This window comes from Gekko japonicus, unplaced genomic scaffold, assembly GCF_001447785.1.
Source record: "Gekko japonicus isolate JY-2015 unplaced genomic scaffold, Gekko_japonicus_V1.1 scaffold144, whole genome shotgun sequence".
Classification (NCBI taxonomy): domain Eukaryota; kingdom Metazoa; phylum Chordata; class Lepidosauria; order Squamata; family Gekkonidae; genus Gekko; species Gekko japonicus.
Window position 1 is genome coordinate 4,248 of NW_015162478.1, and position 11,294 is coordinate 15,541.

Sequence of the window (11,294 nt, forward strand, 5' to 3'; positions counted from 1 at the left end):
GAGAGAGAGAGAGAGAGAGAGAGAGAGAGAGAGAGAGAGAGAGAGAGAGTGTGTGTGTAAAACCTCAGTCACACAGTGCTTAACATTTTCAGGTATTCAAGTGGCACTGTGGAGGCTTGATGGCATCCATGTGATCCCCCAGGCGGTGTATACCCTCAGTCACAAAAATTATATAAATGAGCACATTTCTACAATGTCTCGTTTCAGCAGATTGTACATATTTGCTACTTCATATAATTTTTTTCTAGTTTTGCCCAACATGAGAGGGAAAGGGACACTGAACCCACAACTGCAAAAATGTCTTGTTCATCCACCTTCTGAACCATCAGTGGACACTGGCTGCACACTTGCAAACTTACTTTTGTAAGCCCTGAGGGCTATGAATATGCTGCGTTTTGGGCAAGTAAAACCTGCGATTCTCAGGAAGTCCTGACTGAGAGGGGGGCCTGATGGAGGAAACAGTGTGCACCTCTCATGTGTCCCACTTTAGTCCACTGGCTTCAGGCAGTTCTTCCATTGGAAAATTGACCCCAGGTGTCCAGTTGGGAGTGGGGAGGCTCTATGCCAAGCTGCCCAACCACTAGGCCTCTCATTTACCCATCCAGGGTGGGGTATTACCTGCTCCCAGCCCCAGTTTCCCATCCCCAAAGGAACTGAGGAACAGGAGAAAAAATGGTGTCCACACAGTGATGGTGTAGGAATTTATTCTAGTCTCTGTGGTAAGGACCACAGAGACTAGAGGAGGCAGCTTACAGCATCATCCAGAAGCAACATCACATCCTCCCCAAACTCCACCCTGCACCGGAATTCCCCCCTCCCAATTTCTCAGCATTTCTCAAGGCAGTGTTGGAATTATACTTTCAAGAATCTTTACTTGAACTTTACAAAATCACTGTTATCTTTTCTTTAGAATCATAGTTCACTCTATATTTTTTTTGGGCCCACCACAAGCATATTTGTTCATAGAATGATACGCCCTGGTGATTCGCTTTCTAGGTTACCATTGAAAAATGACATTTGTGAATGTGTAAGTACGTGCCAGCACTCTCTCATATCAGACTGTGGAAAAAGTCCAAATGATCAAGCAGAAAAATCTGTTACTTTGGCAGATGATCCCCCCCAAAACAATCTTTCCCTGAGCAGTGAGCAGTCCTGGGAGAGATTGGGCCCATTCCAAGGCAACCTGTTTCTACTGCCACTGAAGACTATTCAAGATTTCACCACTTGCCCATAATTACTTGTCCAGGACAAAATGGCAGAACCACACAGTTCTCATGACTATTTGGATTCCCTGTTCTCAAGACTGGCTAGGATTGCCAAATCCACAAGTAAACCTGTGTGTACAATTCGTGAAATCTTGGACACAGAGTTCTCAAAATCCTGTTTGCTGTGTACAGAGCTTGCATGCCATCTGCGGAATGGTGATGTGTTGACATATAACAGAGCATGAGATGGAATCCACTCGAGATAGCATGCAGAGGAACGGAGCACCAACTGCTTAAAGAAAATAACTTGGTTTATTAAAGAAGAAATAAACTTTGATAGAACAGGGGAGAAGGAGAGATGCTTAACTGACTGACTTGCTGCTGTGTGAGACAGGAACGAAGGGGGAGGGCTCAACTGGACAAGGGAGTCTTCAAAGACCCAATCAGGAGACAGGAAGGACCTAATCTGAAATCATGGAAAATCCTATGCTAACTAGCAGTCCTACAGCTCTCCACTTTAGGGTGTTCTGATCTTTTTCAAGTTGGTGCACTATAGACATTGTATATTCCAACATTTACAACCACAGCTAAGTTGCAATGCCACAAGCAATGTGGTATAGTGGTTAAGTGCGCGGACTCTAATCTGGGAGAACAGGGTTTGATTCCCCATTCCTCCACTTGCACCTGGCTGGATGACCTTGGGCAAGCCGTAGTTCTGGCCCAGCTGTTCTCGAAAAAGAGCAGTTTCTGTCAGAGCTCTCTCAGCCCCACCGACCTCACAGGGTGTCTGTTGTGGGGAGGGGAAGGGAAAGGAGTATGTAAGCCCCTCTGAGACACCTTTGGGTAGTGAAAGGCGGGGTATAAATCCAGTCTCTTCTCTTCTTCTAGTTCTCCTCCTCCTCTAATGGGCTATGGTAGCTTCTGATTGGAAGCCAGTCTATTAATTTGAAATATCTGCACCCTGCCTTTCTTTCATGAAGTTTCCAAGGCAGTTTACAATCCAAGGCTGTAAAATATCAGACGGAAAATCCACATAAAGTGAAGCAGCCTAAGAATGTATGCAAGATGAAGACACAGAACCAGCCAAAACAAAAGAGGCAGGCAACAAATCACAATGTTGTTTGCCAAAAGCTCAGAGAATGAAGCGGTTTCAATGGCCCCTGAAAGATAGGAAAGCAGGGGTGCTCCGTCACTCCTTTGCTTGCATCGCATATTTGAGCAGCACCATCAAACACTCGAGGGGGAAAAGGCTTGGTTCCCCCCCCTTAAACATTTAAAATTAACAAACAGCTTCACTGGCTAGTTCTGTTTCGGATCCACTGCAGCCCCTTATCAACCAGCTGAGCAGTTAGCCGATTCCCACTCGCCTTTGGATTTCCTTGTCATATTTTTTTAAACACTATTTCCATCCCGATAAGCCCTCAAAGGCGGTGTGTGACTGACAGGTCTCTTGCTGCACAGCCGCCAGTCCATATGTCTGCTTTGGGGGGGGGGGGAAGCCACATAGTTTTCATCTCCATTCCGACTGATATTCAGGGCTCAATCTGGTCTTCTTAGAAGTAAGCCCCCTGTTATTCACTGGGTTTTACTCCCTGGAAAGGAACCTCAAGGATGACAGCCTCAATCATTTGTTCAGAGCCTGCTGTTGTTTCTTGAGTGGGGGGGGACTTCACAGAGTTCTTTTTCACCAGCGCATTTTCTTCTTAGGGACAAAGCCCTTGAAATGCTAAACAGGCCAATGGGGAAACTTCCCAAATGCAATCTAGCCTCCTTTAGAGGAGAACTGTTCAAAGCACTCTAGAAGCAAGTAATGCTTAATCAGATAACAAAAATGTGAAGGAGGGAGATGAGGCAGGCAGAAACTGGAATGATCATTTCTGAACAGCAGAAGTCACGTCAAGGGGAGGCAGGAATTGCAGGCTCCCTTTTGCCTCTCACCAGATCGTTGATGAGCCAAACTGTGTACTAAGTTTAACTAATTGGATTTTTGCTTCTTCTTTTTTTTAATGTACTAGCTCTTCCTAAAGGGATGCATGCACACATAGTCCTGGTATTATTTCCTTACGGTACAAGATGCAAAAGAAATGCAAGAAAGCAAAGTGGCTGTCTGATGAGGCTTTACAAATAGCAGAGGAAAGAAGGAAAGCGAAAAGCAAAGGTGAAAAGGAAAGATTTACCCAACTGAATGCAGATTTCCAGAGAACAGCAAGGAGAGATAAGGAGGCCTTCCTGAATGAACAGTGCAAAGCAATAGAGGAAAAAAATAGAATGGGAAGGAATAGAGATCTCTTCAAGAAAATTGGAGAATTCAAGGGAGCGTTCCATGCCAAGCAGGCCGTGATAAAGGACAAAAACAGTAGGGACCTAACAGAAACAGAAGAGATTAGGAAAAGATGGCAAGAATACACAGAAGAACTATACAAGAAAGACCTCGATGTCCTTGACAACCACGACAGTATAATCACTGACCTCGAGCCAGACATCCTGGAATGTGAAGTTAAATGGGCCTTAGAAAGCATTACTAACAACAAAGCTAGTGGAGGTGATGGTATCCCAGCTGAGCTATTCAAAGTCTTAGAAGATGATGCTGTTAAAGTGCTGCACTCAATTTGCCAGCAAATTTGGAAAACGCAACAGTGGCCACAGGATTGGAAAAGATCAGTATACATTCCAATCCCAAAGAAGGGCAACGCCAAGGAATGTTCAAACTATCGCACAATTGCACTCATATCACACGCTAGCAAGGTCATGCTCAAGATCCTACAAGCTAGGCTTCAACAGTACGTGGATAGAGAACTGCCAGAAGTACAAGCTGGGTTTCGAAGAGGTAGAGGAACTAGAGATCAAATTGCCAACATTCGCTGGATTATGGAGAAAGCAAGAGAGTACCAGAAAAACATCTACTTCTGCTTCATTGACTATGCTAAAGCCTTTGACTGTGTGGATCACAACAAACTATGGCAGGTCCTTAAAGAGATGGGAGTACCAGACCACCTCACATGTCTCTTGAGAAACCTGTATAAGGGCCAAGAAGCGACAGTTAGAACCGGATACGGAACAACTGATTGGTTCAGCATAGGAAAAGGAGTACGACAAGGATGTATACTGTCACCTTGCTTATTTAATATATATGCAGAGTACATCATGCGAAATGCTGGCCTGGATGAATCACAAGCGGGAATTAAGATTGCTGGGGAAAAGATCAACAACCTCAGATATGCAGATGATACCACTCTAATGGCTGAAAGTGAAGAGGATCTAAAGAACCTCTTGCTCAGAGTAAAAGAGGAGAGCGCAAAAGTGGGCTTGAAGCTCAACATCAAAAAAACTAAGATCATGGCATCCGGCCCCATCACTCCTTGGCAAATAGAAGGGGAAGTCGTGGAAGTAGTGACAGACTTCACGTTCCTGGGATCCCAGATCACCGCAGACTGTGACTGCAGCCATGAAATTAAAAGACGCCTGCTCCTTGGGAGGAAAGCGATGGCGAACCTAAACAGCATGATAAAAAGTAGAGACATCACCCTGCCAACAAAAGTCCGCATGGTCAAAGCAATGGTATTCCCAGTAGTCATGTATGGCTGCGAGAGTTGGACTATAAGGAAGGCCGAGCGCCGAAGAATAGATTCTTTTGAACTATGGTGCTGGAGAAGACTCTTGAGAGTCCCTTGGACTGCAAGAAGAACAAATCAGTCAATCCTCAAAGAAATCAACCCTGACTGTTCCCTGGAAGGCCAGATAATGAAACTGAAGCTCAAATACTTTGGCCACCAAATGAGAAGGGAGCACTCACTGGAGAAGACCCTGATGCTGGGAAAGATTGAAGGTCAAAGAAGACGGGGACGGCAAAGGATGAGATGGTTAGACAGTGTCATCCTCCTGGCTGAATGAGGGCCGGAAGCAGGGGGCGGGGCTTCGTCATGTGCCCCGCCCCCCGCACCTCACCCGGGGGAACTGCGTTCCCCCGCGTTCCCCCCCAAAAATGACCTCTGGTCGCGAAGAGTCGGACTCGACTGTGCGACTGAACAACAACAAGATGCAAGAAAGCAAGCAGCTCTCTGGGCTAGTTTTGTGATGTGTGACCAGATGTCTGTGCTGATGTTGGGGAATGGCACAGTTATGGATGGGCGACCCACTTAAAGGGAAAAAAATTACCCATACACACTTATTCATTTATACCCCACTTTTCTGCCCAATGGGGAACCACAGCAGCTTACTTGTTCATTTACCCCTCCTTCTGTTTTTATTCTTGCAACAACCCTGTGAGTAGGTTAGATTGAGAGACAGAGAGAGACTTGCCAAAGGTTATCTGCCAAGCTTCCATGGCAGAGTGGGGATTTGAATCTGGGTCTTCCAAGTCTAGTCTCCCATTTCAAGGCACCACACTGACTCTTTCTAATGAACAAAATTATTACAACTGTGCAGAATATTACCCTATTTTACTCTCTGGGTTAAAAACAATGGACTACAAGAGGTGGATACAGATGTTTCCTTGAAACTGCCTCAATAGCAAAAACATTGGTCTTTCTTCCACTTTGGTGTAGTGGTTAAGTGTGCGGACTCTAATCTGGGAGAACTGGGGTTGATTCCCCACTCTTCCACTTGCACCTGGCTGGATTACCTTGGGCAAGCCATAGTTCTGATAAGAGCTGTTCTTGAAAAAGAGCAGTTTCTGTCAAGAGCTCTCTCAGCCCAACCTACCTCACAGGCAGTGTTCCCTCTAAGCTGAGTTAGTGTGAGCTAGCGCACAGGTTTTAAGCCTCTGGCTCACACCTTTTTAATATTAGCTCAGGAAGGATGGATCCAGAGCAAGCTAATTTATGCAGTAGCCATATTGCTTGCTCACAACTTTAATGCCAGTAGCTCACAAAGTAGAATTTTTGCTCACAAGACCCCACAACTTGGGTGTCTGTTGTGCGGAGGGGAAGGGAAAGGAGTTTGTAAGCCACTCTGAGACACCTTTGGGTAGTGAAGGGCGGGGTATAAATCCAATCTCCTCCTCCTCCTCCTCCTCCTCCTCCTCCTCCTGCTGCCAATGCCATTATTTCTCCTTTTTGCTGTTGAAGCACCCTTAGTCTAGTTACTCCTTCTGTCTCTTTCCTGGATTAGTCCAATGGCTGATCTTGGCCAGTCAGGGATCATATTGTGCATGGAATGGCTATGAAAAATTGTGACTTGGACCGGCCAAGAACCTATTTGGCTATGTAATTATGTCATTGATGGCACACTCCAAAAAGAATGGGCAATGGACTTCCCACTATGGCAGCCAAGTGAATAGAACGTTTCTGATAAAACACTCTCTGTAGGGTTGCCATCTAGTGGCTGGCCACTGTCAGTGCAACAGTATCATGATGGTTCCAGGAAAAACCTGGAAGTGACATCATGCCTCTGTAGAAATTGCGGGTGGTAAAAACCAACTGCAAAGGTTATGGTGAATCCTAGAGAGTAGGGTTGCAAGATCCTTACCTGTTGTTGGCAAGGGGATTGGGGGGGGGCATTCTGGAGGTGGGTGGGGACTTCTTCAGTGTGATGACATCACTACTGGAAGTGTCATCACATCAGCAATGTCAGGGTAATGCTTTACTTTTGGGGCAAAGCTCTATAATAAAAATGTGTATAAACCATAGAGATTGGCTCAAAATGTAGAGCGTCGCTCCTGACAGCACTGATGTGATGATGTCAGTTTTGGAAGTGATGACATCGCATCACTGACATTGCCGAGAGATGTCTTTTGGGGGGTGGGGTTCCCCCATAGTCAGCTGGTCGGCGGTGAGCCTGAGCCCACAAAAGCAGGGGATCCCCCACCCCCACTTGGGGGCTGGCAAGCCTACTAGAGAGGCATGAAATCACTTCCTGGTTTCCTCTGAAAATGATGTAATGCCATCAAGCTGATAGTGATTTTTTAGTTTATTTTTCTCCTGCTGGCCAACAGAGAGGCGGGAGGCAGCAAGGGTCTAGCTGGTGACCCAATCTCAGGCTCATGAAACTTTATGCCCAAATAAATGTGTTCCAGTGAAATCAGCAGATGTACATCCTTCTAAGCCCCTTGACTTCAATGAATTTAGAAGGGTATACCTCTGTTTAGGATTGCATTGTTAGTCTTTCAAATGCTAACAGAAGACTCTGCCGTTTTGGCTAGGGTGGCATTGGGCAGGCATGCTAATATTGCATGCCTAGTGGGATTCCATGGATAATGGCCTAAATTAAATAAAATGCCGAGGGCATGCGCTACTGCATCAGTAAATGGGTAAATTCTGGCTCCACTGGCAAATGACAGGAGATATGGGTGGAGGTACCTGGGTATGGCAGACTTTGGGAAGGATATGATGTCACTTCTGGGTTACACTCTAGGCCAGGGGTGTCAAACATAAGGCCTGGGGGCCAGAAGCGGCCCATCCAGGACTCTTATGTGGCCCGTAAGCAACTAGTACAAGGGAGGGAGCAGAGCCACTCCGATTGTGACTTCAGCATGGCAGAACAACCTCATCTGCAGCAGTCAAGCAGAGTGGGAACATCTAGTCCAACCATATGGGTTTTTCTTTGGACCCCCCTCCCAGCCCATGGGGCCTTGCAGTGAGGATACACCAACTCGGTGCTTACCAGCTGCTGTTTTATGGCACACATGGCCAACCCCAACAGAGTGGCATTTGTGTCAGATCCAGCCCTTGTAACAAATGAGTTCAACACTACTGCTCTAGGCTGCCTGCCCTAGGCTCTATGATCTTTACCATAGAGACTATGGGAAATACCTAGAGCATCACTATGTGGAGGCTGTAGAGGGCCAGAAACTGGGGCTGGGGGCAGGGAATTCCCCACCCTGGGAGGGTAAATGGGAGTCCTTAGCATCATGCTTAAATCATTAATTTTCATGAACAAGCTGCTTCATTGCAATGTATGTCCCTTTCACTTTCATGGCTTGTTTGAGCAGCCATTAATCCCTATTCCTTTGACAGCCCTCTGTTGGATTAGTCCATGTGCATTTTTCAGAGCTGATTAAACAAATCTAATGATGAAAAAACGATCTATAAACATTAAGGTAAGCAATAATCTCTCTCCCATAGCATCCATCGCTTCGAATAAGGCATTCTGGTTAGATAGTTGGAATGGAACAATTTGAGTTATGGGACAAAAACCAAGTCTGCGCTCCCTTAACATTTCAATAGAAAGACTACATAAGAAGATAGCCCCTAGGAGACCAAAGCAGAGACCAAACAATTATTTATTCATTCATTCATTCCATCTGATACCACAATTTTCTTTGGTACTTGCAAACTTGGCACTTAGAACCTGGGGCCCATGAAAAATTATGGGAGGGTATAACTATCGGGAGATACTCCCGTTTCTCCTGTCCAAGACTTCATACATTCTCAGGCTATTGTCCCCGTTAACCAACTCTCAACCACTCTCAACATTATATACTCTGGAAGCACACTCAGTCCTCATCCAACTGTTTTTGTTGGTGTTTTCCCCCTTCATGGTGGATTTACAAAGCCATGTTTTTCCAGCATTCGTAGGGAACGGGTGTTGTGATTAGGACAGGACCCAGCCACAGTTACTATTTTATGAAGGCATGGGGCGGTTGGGGGATTTTGAAATGCCACTGCAAAATGGGCAGTAATGTATGCCTAGCTCATTCATAAATAGCATCAACCTGTTTTTAAGTGTAACAACCTTAGATCACCCTTTCCCCCCTGGAGTAATGTATGAATAAAGAGTGTCTAAAAAAGATGGCAGCCTTCTAGAGGACTGATAGACAAGAATTTCCATTTGCTGCTCCGAAACTTCTCAGAGCCAACTCAGAATCTGATGACAGAAAATCAATCACTTGCCCAGCTCCACAGACTTTCAAGGTGACTGACATAAGAGAAGCCAATGTTGGATCAGGCCAATGGCCCATCCAGTCCAACACTCTGTCACACAGTGGCCAGAAATACCAGGTGCCATCAGGAGGTCCACCAGTGGGGCCAGGACACTAGAAGCCCTCCCACTGCTGCTCCCCCCCAAGCACCACGAATATAGAGCATCACCTGCTCCAGCCTGAGAGTTCCTATCTATACCAGTGCCTAAGGTTGTCAGCAGTGGGTCGGGAAATTCCTAGAGACCTGGGGGTGAAGTTGGGAGAGTGAGGGGTTTGGGGAGGGAAGGAAAGTCAGCAAGGTATAATGCCAGAGAGTCCAGCCTCCAAAGCTGCCATTATCTCCAGGGGAACTGATATCTTTTGTATCTGATAGAATCCTGGGAGTTCTCCAGGCCCCACCTGGAGGTTGGTAACTCCAGCAGTGTCACTGGAATTTTTGTTCTTCCCACTCCCCTTAACAGTACTGATCTCTTGAAGCATTTCTCTTGTGTTAGGCATACTGTTTGCCCAGTGGTAATGTGGGCAATCTCCCACTGGCGCCCTGCCCTACATAATTTTAGAAGTAGGAGGGAAAAGACATCTATGGTGACACTCTAGGAATTTCCCTCAATCTCTATGGTGAACAGAATATAGGCGGATTCCCACAGCATCATTCAGAAGTAATGTCAACACCATCCTCCCCAGGTACCATTCCCCAAATCTGTCATTGTCACAGGGGTGGCATCCCTATCTTGAGGGGTTTTTCCCCCCTTTCACATCTGTAATCCTAAGAATACTTTTCTGAGGAGCAGCAAGACCTGCTTGAATCAGTATGCACAGGATATCGCTCCATATAATAGACCCCATCCTAAGTGCATGGATGATTTTTATTTTCCATCCCTTGCTATTTTGACCTGGAAATCCACATTGTCAATGTTGCTGAAACTGATTAATCAGTTTCACACCATTTTTTATTTCCTTCTGCTAAATTTTCACCATAAAATGAATGCACTTTTCAGCATTATTTGAGCATTGATAAATCGGTGTTATATATTATCCACATAAGTACCCTGAACTTTTAAATATGTATAAATCACAATATAACAACTGTCTAGCATGCATATAGAATGAAGACAAAAACTCCAAAACCAACAGAGAAAAACAAAGACCTGAAAATGCTGACACAAAGAAATGAAATTGAGAATGTTTGGTCTCCTTTGTCAGAGAGAACAAGCTCTTCCACATGAACCAGAGTTGTTGTTTTTAAAGCTACAGAGCAAAATCTCAAGTGATGTGAGCCTATCTAAAAATGCCTAAACCTAAAAATAGTGTGGAGACTTTCAACAGAAAAAATATTCAACATTTGTGGTTAATTTAATCAGGACTCTTATTAGGATACCTAATTAAAGCATTTGAAATTGTAATCACAACAGTAAATAGGATTAGAAAGGACTGCTAGCATTTCATAAGAAAAAGCCCCTGTTAAGGACATGGTTTCATAACAAACAAAAAAGCAAACAAACCAACCCTGTTAAGTCACATGATTCCTCCTGAGTTCTATAGTCTTTTCATAATGAAGCATCTTTTCTTACTTCAGAGACACTGGTAAAACTCAATGTTTCTTCTATAGGGGCTCTCAGAACTTCACTTTTGAAATCCAGTGTCTATTAACATTTATTTTCTCAAACATATACTCCATACGGCCCAGCAAATGTTGACAATCTCGGGAGTAGCCAATGTTATCTGTACCATTTTGCTCCCCCCCCCCTATTTTAAGGAAACATTATTCCACATTTCCTACTGTCTCAATGGAACACTCTTGAGAGATGGGTGAATGAAGTCCCCACTGGCTCCATCTCAGTGCTGTTGTCATGAGATGGACCCTCCTGTCCACATAAACAAAACATTCCAGGGTGTTAAGGGACACTTTCCATAATAACAAAGACTCAGCGTAGGAACTAAAGTGTTCTACAAGTGGCTAAAGTTAGGGAAGACATTTTATGGAACATCAAGTAAATAATGAAGGAACAGATTCTATGACTCCCTTCCATCAAGTCTTCCTCCAATAGAGAAAGACTTGTTTCAAGGAAGAAAGACTCTATCAGAGGAAGCTTTTCTCTGTCAGAGAAAGTCTTTTCTCCATTGGAGAAAGCCTTTCTCCCCTGAAGGAAGTCTTAGCAGAATAGAATCATGGGATCTGACTTAGTGGAAGGGAGTCCCAGCATTCAACCTTGAATCCAGAACAGCAGGAA